An 11,451-nucleotide genomic window follows, 5' to 3' on the forward strand; every position below is an offset into this window, starting at 1 on the left:
TCACGGAAGTTGGGGAAAATAGCAGTCAAGCTCTAGTTTCACTTCACCTGTAAAGCAAAAATGTTGCATTAATGTTCAGATGGACTTTCGCTTCTGTAATGCTGAAAAATCCATAGACACTTTTTATTTATTCACCTGTTAAGAAGCATTGGCAGAACTCCAGAGACAAGTTTTTTTTAAATCTGCATTAATATGTACTCGCTTATACTCAGCTACAGAATCACTTGCATGGATGAGGCAAGTTTTCACAATGCCCTCATACAGCATAACATGTTGCTTTCATGGCAAAGGGCATGAAAGGCAGAATGTAACTCCAAGGCATGAGTGGGATACAGTTACAGATCAGATTTAAAGGGTAAAGATCAAAAGGTTGCTGAGAAGGCTCAGTACCCCGGTTATTAACCAACACTGTGTAACAAAAATTTAATAATCTAGGATCACTATGTGACAGGATAATGAGAGGTGATAGCAAATATGCTGCAGGTAAAAGTAAGGATAGAGGAAGGCACTGGCAAACCACCTCTGTTAGTCTTTTGCCATGAAAACTCCAAAAAGGGGTCGCCATAATTTGGCTGTGACTTGACAGCACTTTACATTCACACAAAAGTAAGGATAGATCATGTAATCCATATCCCAGTTAGGTCTGGAGGAATTTTGCATGTTGACTTTTCCAATAGCAAAGCACTGTTGATATATATATATATTTGCAATGGGAGGGTAAAATGCACATACTTAAAACTTTCCCATGGGAATCTAAGAGATTTTAAAGAGCACAACTCTGACTGGACCATGGCCTAATGTAATTCCTCTTTCTTTTGTTTACAATAAAGCCCATTTGTTTTTATGTTTACCAGGATATCTACTGAAAAACCCCCAAGGTACTTTCAGTGTGAAGGGGTTCCAATCTTGAAATATGTTTGCATTCATATATTTTTATTCCTCTGCATCTATTGATCTCAAGAATACACAGAGGAGGAAAAGATTTCTAAACAGCGGATTTGAACAAGAGGCAGCAGTACTAACCCTACACTTCATTTCATAATGCTTGGCCACATCTTCTAACAGACTCTTTTTTCTTGGTAAACATGTACACATACCTGCTAATTTACAATACCATTTCCATCTTTCTAATAAAGGGATTCTAGTTCACACATGTTTAAGTCATAGTCAATTAATCTTTAAGGTGCCACAGACCCCTTGTAGGTTTTGCCACAACAAAGTAGAATGGCTACTCCTGTAGAGGAAGTAATCACAATGGAAGACAATCTCTAAGGGAACCACTGAACCAGCCACTAGAGAGCACTGGGTTGCTTTATTGATTTAGTTGGTCTTATGCAGAGTGGTTAAGACTGAATTCTGCTTGGCAGAGACCCCACAGTGTAAACCACTCACCACATGGATCACTCCGATTGCCAGAGGACTGTCCTGCCGGCGCTACATTTTCTTTGGCTGCCGCTGTGACCCATGCGTAGACTCCTCGCCCAACGACCCACGTGGTTCAGTTTTCATATATTACAGCTGCCATATTGACCCAACACCACATGAAAATGTTTCCTACTTTGAGTAGCCAAAATGTGAGACTCACCTCCTTACTTTCTCCTTACTGACACCTTTTCTGGCTCCCAAGTGATTTTAGGAAGTGGGTGGGGCCAGGAAGGGCTTTTGCCCAGCAAGGCTTCTCATTGATTATTGGAGATTTGGCTGTGTAGATTTTTTAAAATGTTGCTTTGGCAGCAGCTGCCACCATAGCGCAAGTATCTACATTGTGTTATTGAAGTTAAACTGTGGCAATCGTTTTGTGGCTGGCTCCACCTCCATTTTGTGGCGGCATCTACCATGCTGTGGCAGAATTCCAAATGTGCCTACAGGCTCAAAAAGGTTGGGGACCCCTGGTGTAATAATTGACCTGTGTGAAATGTGCAGAAACAAGGTAAGTTCTCACCATGAAATAAAGTGGAAATTCAAAATAGGACAAATCCCAATACAGACAGCAATACAAAGATGGCAAACGTGAAACAAATAGAACCTTTTTTTTTGTAATGGACCCCCCCACCCCACCCCCAGTTAGAAAATTTGCTTGCAAGTAGTTCTTCAAATTCTGGACATCTTCTGGACATCAATTGTCCAGAACCTTCTACTGGAAAGTTGTGATGGGATAACCTTTGGTGCAGGACAGACACAAGGGAACTAATTTGATATTATGTCTTGGTTTGCTATCTGGTGAGGAATAGACAGTGAGGAACAATTCCTTGAACTATAACTTGGACAGGTTACATCTCCAGCCTTTTGGGCTGCTACCTGTGGGGTGAGTAATTTCATTCCCTAGAAAGATTCATAAAACATGTCAATAACATTCCTCAGTGTAACTCTGATTCGAGCCTCATGTTCTTCAGCATATAAGAACTCTGCTCACTCATTATTGAGGCATTTTAGTGCTTTTTGAGATCAGCATGGCCTGTTCTTTATCTCTGTCCAGGGACTGGGTTTTCTACTCTCCTCTAGTGAGTCCCTTCTCAGGAATGCACAGAGTCTTCACCACAGAAATCTGATAAGGCTGAAGTGTTTTTTTATTTTGTACCAAGCTGCGAAATGTGTCCCGAAGGCCTGCTGTGTATCAGTCTTGACACCCTTTCATTCTTTCTGTCAGGACATCTAAGATAAAGTTGTCTCCAAAGAACCAAACAGGCCTCATGCTTCACTCTCAGGTCTTGCATATACAGGGAATTCCAAACACTTCCAGTTAAAAGCTCTCATACAATGAGATCACAGAAATGAGCAAAAGAAGAGACTACAGAGATTAATGACCCCCATCCCTCAAACCAAGGAAGTTCACCTTTACTTATATTAAGCCCTAAATGAGTGCAATTAAACTCCAGTTCCCTCGAACACCCATCTTGGGGGAAAATATTTTTTTCTTCAATTTGCTTCTTGTTACTTTGAAAATTTCCTTTCTGAATTTTTTTAAAATGTCAAATTATGTTATTAAGGTATTGTTTCACTCCAAACAAGTGTAGGGTGGCATAGGATGCTACTGTACACAGTAATGCAATGTACAGTAATCATCATTATTATGTCACGAGGTCTAGGATAGCTCCCCACTAATAGGAATTAAAGAAAATGTACCCTGTCATTATGATTATGGACATCTGTCTTTGTTTGGTCATGGTGAATGTTGTGTTTACGTACATTTTTCTGGGGTGGGTGTGTTCCATAGCTTTTATCAGATTCTCAAGGTTGTGATCCATAAGAACCACTAGATTACTATAAGTCATTTTACATGGGGCTGCCTTTGTAAATGGTCTAGAAACGTCAGCTTCTTCAAAATGCATCAGCCAGGCTATTGTCAGGGGAGTGATACTGGGATCATATCACTGCAATGCTGGAAGATCTGCACTGGCTGGCCATTTGTTTCCAGGCACAATTTAAAGGGCTGGGTATTACCTTTAAAGCCCCAAATTACTTTGGGTCAGGGTATCTGAATGACAGAGGAGCCCCGTGGCACAGAGTGGTCAGCTGCAGTACTGCAGTCCAAGCTCTGCTCACGACCTGAGTTCGATCCCAACAGAAGTTGGTTTCAGGTAGCTGGCTCAAGGTTGACTCAGCCTTCCATCCTTCCGAGGTCGGTAAAATGAGTACCCAGCTTGCTGGGGGTAAGGGAAGATGACTGGGGAAGGCACTGGCAAACCACCCCGCAAACAAAGTCTGCCTAGGAAACGTTGGGATGTGACGTCACCCCATGAGTCAGGAATGACCCGGTGCTTGCACAGGGAATCTTTACCCTTTACCCTTTTTATCTGAATGACAACCTGCTCCCATATTGTCCAGCCTGGTAGGTAAACTCTATATCGCAAGTCCTGCAATCTATACCCCTGCCTTCACAGGTGAGGCAGGTGGCAACCAGACTCAGGGCTTTTTCCGTAGTGGTACCTCATTTACGGAATGCCCTTCCTGGCACCTTTGTTGTTTTCTTTGAGGCACCAGGCCAAAATGTTTACGTTCATCCAGGATTTTAATTAAGAGGTTGATCTTTTAACACTTTTAGACTGGAAAGCTGTCCATGGTCTGGGAGACCATACTTGCAATACAGTGTATACTTCTGGCCATTGCACCTGAAAAAGAATATTGTAGAGTTTGAAAAGATGCAGAAAAGAGCTGCTAAAATAATCAGGGGGCTAAAGCAACTGCTCTATGAGTAGGGTCACCAGTTCTGGGATGGCAAATAGCTGGAGAGTTTGGAGGCAGAGCCTGAGTATGGTGGGGTTAGGAGAGGGGAGGGACTTCAGTGCCATAGAGTCCACTTTCCAAAGCAGCCATTTTCTCCAGGTGAATTGATCTCTGTTGCCTGGAGATTGGTTGTTATCCCAGGAGATCTCTGGAGGTTGGTAACCCTATTACCCTTAGTAGGCAGTCTCAGTTTTAGATGGGGGAATTAGCATTCTGAAGACTAAGCTTAGTGAGAGGGAGGGGCTCAGGATCTTTTTACCAACTTTTACAGAGATAAGACTCCTTGGAAAATTCTTAAATAAAGAAGTGTTGTTTCTACATTTTATGGTTTTATTTAAAAATAGTTGAAACACACACACACAGCAACAAAACCACACACCCGATACACAGAAGAGCCTAAGAAATAAAAGGAAAGAGGGGTGTGACACAAGGATATGATGAGTTGAAGAATGCGACGCCGAAACAAGAGGACATTCCAGATTTGGAAAAGTGGCAACAGAAAATGGAAGAATTTGTGGTGATGGCCAGATTAACCAATATGATGAAAGAAAAGCCAATGGAAGAAACACGGAAGAAATGGCAATGTTATTTTGAATATGTTAAATGGAAAGAATAAATTTGATAAATAGCGATAATATAGATAATGTTTAGATTACATAGACACTGGATTTATTAAGTATATTGAATAACACTGAAATAATCTTATAAAAGGTATTAGATGTAAGAAGAAATCTATTCCCTGAAGGACTAGAATCTGTGTGATTGTAAATGTATGTATTTTTTTTAATTAATAAAATATCTTGAAAAAAAGAAGAATGCGACGCCCAAATGATAGCAGCACTGAGCAGCAGAGAAATGGACCAGCGTCTCTTGGAAATAAAAGGACCTGACACGCAAGTAAAGGGTGGGTCTCTCAGATCCAAGAAAAACACGCACATGTTTGAATGGCGAAAAAGCCACTACTTATAGCAAAAATGAGCCCTGAGGCTGCATGAGGTAACTGGCAAAAACGATGGACTTTTTTGCCAGGGACAAAAAGTTTAATTACTTCTCCAGTGGCTGAGATAGTAAAGTATGAAAGGACATGAAGTAATGGCAACATGGAAGAATACTGTCATTTGTCTGATCAAGTATCGGTAAATACTTTAGTATAGATTTTCAGATGTGTGAAGATGTTTGGGAGGTTTTCCCAGGAAGGGAGGAGTGGACAGGAGATGGCTGGGTGGATCTACTCTGCAAGTGAGATGGGGCTGGAGGGTGAATTAGATATGCAAAAGGACTAGTCAGAGTTAGCTGAATAGTTCCTGGATTGCTGATGGGATTAAGGTGTTGGCTATCAGTTCCATGTATCTGCTTGGAGTGCTTCATTAAGGATGCTTCATTAAGATGTAATATGTCCCTTCGATCAGCCTCTGTACCAGAGGGCTGGAGAATGGCCAATGTAACACCCATTTATAAAAAAAAGTTCCAGGAAATTCCTGGGGACCCAGGAAATTACAGGCCAGTTAGCTTAACGTCTGTTCAGGGTAAATTAGTGGAAAGCATTATTAAAGATAGAATTGTCAAGCATATAGAAGGGCAAGGTCTGCTGGGCAAAACCCAACATGGCTTCTGTAAGGGTAGGTCCTGTCTCACTAACCTATTAGAGTCTTTTTGAAAGCGTCAGTAAGCATGTGGACAGGAATGAGCCTGTGGCTATTGTGTATTTGGATTTCCAAAAAGCTTTTGACAAAGTCCCCCACCAAAGACTGCTAAGCAAACTTCATAGTCACGGGATAAGAGGACAAGTCCTCTTATGGATTGAGAGCCGGCTGAAAAATAGGAAGCAGAGAGTAGGAATCAATGGTCAGTTCTCACAATGGCGGGATGTGAGCAGTGGGGTGCCCCAGGGATCTGTGTTGGGACCGGTGCTTTTCAACCTGTTCATCAATGACCTGGAGGTGGGGTTAAACAGTGAAGTAGCCCAGTTTGCAGATGATACCAAATTATTTAGGATGGTTAAAACAAAATCGGACTGAAGAGCTCCAGAAGGATCTCTGCATACTGGAAGAATGGGCATTAAACTGGCAAATGGGATTCAATGTGAGTAAGTGTAAAGTGATGCATTTTGGGACAAAAAATCCCAACTTCACATATACACTGATGGGATCTGTGCTGGCAGCAACAGACCAAGAAAGGGATCTTGGGGTGGTAGTGGATAGCTCAATGAAGATGTCAACCCAGTGTGCGGCTGCTGAAAAAAAGGCAAATTCCATGCCGGCCATAATTAGATGAGGAATAGAGAATAAAACTGCTGATATCATACTGCCCTTGTACAAATCTATGGTGAGACCACACTTGGAATACTGTGTACAGTTCTGGTCACCACACCTAAAAAAGGATATTACAGAGCTTGAGAAGGTGCAGAAAAGAGCAACCAAAATTATTAGGGGACTAGAGCAACTGTCCTATGGGGAGCGGTTAAGACGCTTAGGGCTGTTTAGCTTGGAAAGAAGGCGGCTAAGGGGAGACATGATTGAGGTCTATAAAATTATGCATGGTTTGGAGAGAGTGGTCAGGGAGACGTTTTTCTCCCTCTCCCATAATACTAGAACACGGGGTCATCTGCTAAAGCTGGAGGGTGAGAGATTCAAAACAGATAAAAGGAAGTATTTTTTCACACAACGCATAGTTACATTGTGGAACTCCCTGCCCCAGGAAGTGGTGAAGGCTGCCAGCTTGGAGGGCTTTAAGAGGGAGTGGACATATTCATGGAGGAGAGGGGTATTCATGGCTGTTAGTTAGAATGGATACTAGTCATGCTGCATACCTATTCTGTCTAGTATCAGAGGAGCATGCCTATTATTTTGGATGCGGTGGAACACAGGCAGGATGGTGCTGCTGCACTCGTCTTGTTAGTGGCTTCCTAGAGGCACCTGGTTGGCCACTGTGTGAACAGACTTCTGGACTTGATGGGCCTTGGTCTGATCCAGCAGGGCCTTTCTTATGTTCTTATGATGCAAGGGAGTCTCATCTACTCCCTGTTGTTTCCAGATTTTCCACCTCGAGGTCAGAGGAATTCAAACAACCCATCTCTGCCTGACAGCTCATAAAGTTTGCACAGGTCACTAGGGCTGTTGAATTAAAACAAATTCGGTATAGTTCGGATTCGGCTGAATTTGGCCCGTTTAGATTCGGGATATGCCGAAGTCCGAACTCCCCCACTTCGGGTCCGTGCAATTAGGCGGGAATTCAAAGTTCGGGAAAAAAATTCAGCCAAATAAAGCCATTAAAAACACAACCGTGCCTTTCCGTGGCTCTGGGGGGGCATTTTGGGGGGTAGGGGTCCCAAACGTTCAGCGGAGCTTCAAAAGACCCTTCTTGCAAGACCCCCCAAGTTTTGTAAAGATTGTGTCGGGGGGGCTGAGATATGGGTCCCGAAAGGGGTCACCCCACCCTTAATGTGCATCTCTGAGCAAAGCTTGCCGCCCACGCACAAAGCTCCCAGCCCCAACAAACAGCTGAGAAGTTTGCAAAGCAACCCAGCTGCAAAGCAACACAACTGCAAAGCAACACAAACAAGTAAAGCAACACCTTTGCAACTGTGCAAAGCATGGAAAGGGACAGAGGCAGCTAGCTATGCATAAGGAGCAGGAGCGGTGGAATTTCCCCTTTTGCATCGGACTCGGGACTAGGCAAATGCATTCTTTAAGTCACCATTTGAAAATCAGTTTTGAGCAAGCATCAAAATAGACCTAACCAATCTTATGAATGAGGGAAAACCTGAGGATACACAACTGAAGCCCCCCCTCAAACCAGGGAGAGAGAGACTCGAGGGGGCATACACCCCCCAGGCAGAACGGGCGAAAGCCCCCTTTGGCTTCCCCCCCACCCACAGAAACTGCTCAAAAAAGTGCCCCCTGCAGCCACGGAAATGGAAAAGGGGGTGGGAAAAGGGGTGGAGCCCATATCTCGGGACCCCCTGACCCAATGTTTACAAAACTTGGGGGGTCTCTTAAGAAGGCTTGTCTAAAGCTCTGTTGAAAGTTTGGGGTCTGTACCCCCAAAAATGCTCCCCCTGCAGCCTTGGAAAGGAGCGAATGTGCACAAGCACCCCCCCCCACACACAAGGATTTCTCTCTTTCTCTCTCCCCGGCCAGGCCGCACATCAGCTGATTCCTCCAGTACTCAATCCTGACTGATTGGCCAGAAGAAGACCCAGCTTGGCCACCGATTGGCTGGGGGAGGAGAATGCTGCTTACTGACGGTTATGCTGCTTACTGACGGCCCCGAATTTGCCGGATTTATTCGTGAACTCCCGAACTTGCTGAATTCGCCCCCCCTTTTCCTGCCATTTTTGAGTTCAGTTCGTCTCGAACTAAAAACCGCCGAATCAGAGGAAATTCGGCTGTTTTTCAGTTCGGGCCGAACCGAATCGACAGCCCTACAGGTCACCAAGATGGAGTCCAGAGCCCTGGAATCTTTGGTTCACCTTGGCATAGCAGTACCCTGCTTCTCCTGGCAGCTTTGGTCCCATATGCCCTCATGGCATACCAGGTTGCTGGGACACATAGGGGGCCAACAACCCTACCTATGAGGATTGGTGAAATGCTTAGGGATGTTTAGCTTAGAAAAAAGGCAAGTAAGGGGAGGCATGATAAAGGTCTATAAAATTATGCATGGTGTGGAGAGAGTGGACAGGGAGAAAGCTTCTCCTTTGCCCATAAAAGTACAACCCGGGGTCATCCACTGAAGCTGAAGGTGAGAGATTCAGGAGAGACGAAAGGAAGGACTTCTTCACACAGAGCATAGTTAAATTGTGAAACTCCTGACACAGGAGGTGGTGATGGGTACCGTACCAACTTGGAAGACTTTAAAAGGGGAGTAGACAAATTCATGGAGGATGGGGCTATCAATGGCTACTAGTGACAATGGCTACAGCATTTACTTCCTCCAGTACTAGAGGAAATATGCATTTTTAGATCATTTGCTGGGGAGCATGCTGCAGTCATCCTGTTTGTGGGCATCCTGGAGGCAACTAGTGGGCTATTTTGTGAACAGAATGTGGGACTAGATGGGCCTTTAGTCTGATCCAGCATGGCTCTTCTTATGTTTTTATGTTTTCATGATCTTTTTTCTTTTCTTTCTTTTTCTGTTTTGTGCTGGGCTGGGGTTTTTTAATACTGGATTTTCATTAATATGTTTTAATTTTTTATTTTCTTAGTTTTTATTTTGTAAGCCACATTGGGCAGGTTCCTGGAGAGGTGGCATAGAAATGTTCTAAACAAATAAGCAAATAAATGATATTTTTAGTAACCTGGAAATCTTTTCTTGATTTCTGTCAGCAAAAGTTGAATTTAAGTTGAAATGTATTTAATTGCCATACTTAGTTATGAATGTATAGTGGGTCGATTTATCTTCATGTTGGTTACTTTGTATATTTATAAAAATACATTTAAAAAAGGACTGTTGTGTGGGTGAATGATAAAATAATGTTGATAAAACATTCCAAGAAGTTACACAGAAACATTTAACAATGTGACTGTTATTGAGTACTGGATAGTATCAGTTTGAATCATGCCTACTCATTTTCTAAGTAATATTTTGCTCCAGGAATTTACAAGAAGTAATTATCCTATTAATATATTCAAATCAGGAACAGAACTCAAGAGCTGAACATGAGACCAACAGCTAAGCTGTACTTTTTACTCTACAAACATGCCACTCCTTTTCATTGTGTTCACTTTTAGTTTTCTAATTGTTCACAGTAAAAAGATGGAGGAGAACTGGTTGCCCAGAGCAGCCTACACAAAGAAAACAACAACTTGAACTATTCCCAGCAAACATTTTTACCATGAACCCTTACAGAAGAGCAGCTGAGTTAGTGTGAGACCAGGTAAAAGGACCTCCCAATAACTGCATCTCCATGCCAGGGAAATAGGGTTGCCAACTGCCAGGTAGTAGCAGGAGATCTCCTGCTAATTCAACTGATCTCCAGCCAATAGAGATCAGATCACCTGAAGAAAAATGGCCGCTTTGGCAATTGAACTCGATGTCATTGAAGTCCCTCCCTTCCCCAAACCCCGCCCTCTTCAGGCTCCACCCCCAAAATCTCCTGCCGGTTGCGAAAAGGGACCTGGCAACCCTACAGGGAAAGCATCCCCAATCTATCACCACCTGTTTGGGCAGCAAATCCCAAAAGGCCAAAAGACTTGGTGATAAATTTGCTGCCTTTAAAAAGGGACTGAGCAAATTTACCAGGAGAAAAAGTCAACTGGCTAAATGGAACCTAAATGTTCAGAGGCAGGGGCAAATGGTGAGGGAGAAAAAAGTGTTGTTTGGAAGCTCACAAGTAACACAAAGACGCAATAAGGTTGCTATATAAGGTTGCCAACTGCCAGGTAGTTACAATACAAAATAGGCACCTTGTGCCAATACCAATGGTTAGAAAATCTGCAACGGAGTCTCCAATACAAAAGTAGCAAAAAAATTCTTATTGGTGCTTACACATATGACATCAACAATACAAGAGTGAAAGATACATATAAGAACAATCAAAGTTATATACAGTATGTACAATCTAAGTAAGGTGCAGTTTCAGTGCACCAATTGCCATGTTCTTTCAAGTAAATATTGTATTTTCTTCAAAAAGTCTAATAGTAGGTACTATCCCAAAAGCACACTTTTTGGGAAAAGGTGGGGGATGGCCGTTTCAAATCTTTTCTTCAGCCCCAAACCTAAATTAAATAGGAGGGATACAGAAAGAATTCTAAGGCAAAAAGAGACTTATTTTATACATCTCTTTGATACGATGTATCTAGTATACATCTCACAAGTAAGCTGTTTATATATCAATACACTATGCAATACTTACAGTAAACATATCCAAATTGTACCCAATAGTAAAATCTTCCACTCTGTTCTCAGTTCCCCGAGGGATACTCTAAAGTGAAGCCGAGTACAAGGTTTCGCCACTAAGCATGCAGTTTAAAACAGGTGTTGAGAAATCACCCCGTCAGCTCGCCTCCATCGATGTTGGGGGTAAAGGGAAGATGACTGGGGAAGGCACTGGCAAACCACCCCGCAAACAAAGTCTGCCTAGTAAACGTCGGGATGTGATGTCACCTCATGGGTCAGGAATGACCCGGTGCTTGCACAGGGGACCTTTACCTTTTAAAAAGGCTTGGTGTTGGAGGAGAGTGTTACGGATACTGTGGACTGCCCAAAAAAAGCAAATCAGTGGGTTAT

The sequence above is a fragment of the Euleptes europaea genome, chromosome 7 (assembly GCF_029931775.1).
Source record: "Euleptes europaea isolate rEulEur1 chromosome 7, rEulEur1.hap1, whole genome shotgun sequence".
NCBI classification, from domain to species: domain Eukaryota; kingdom Metazoa; phylum Chordata; class Lepidosauria; order Squamata; family Sphaerodactylidae; genus Euleptes; species Euleptes europaea.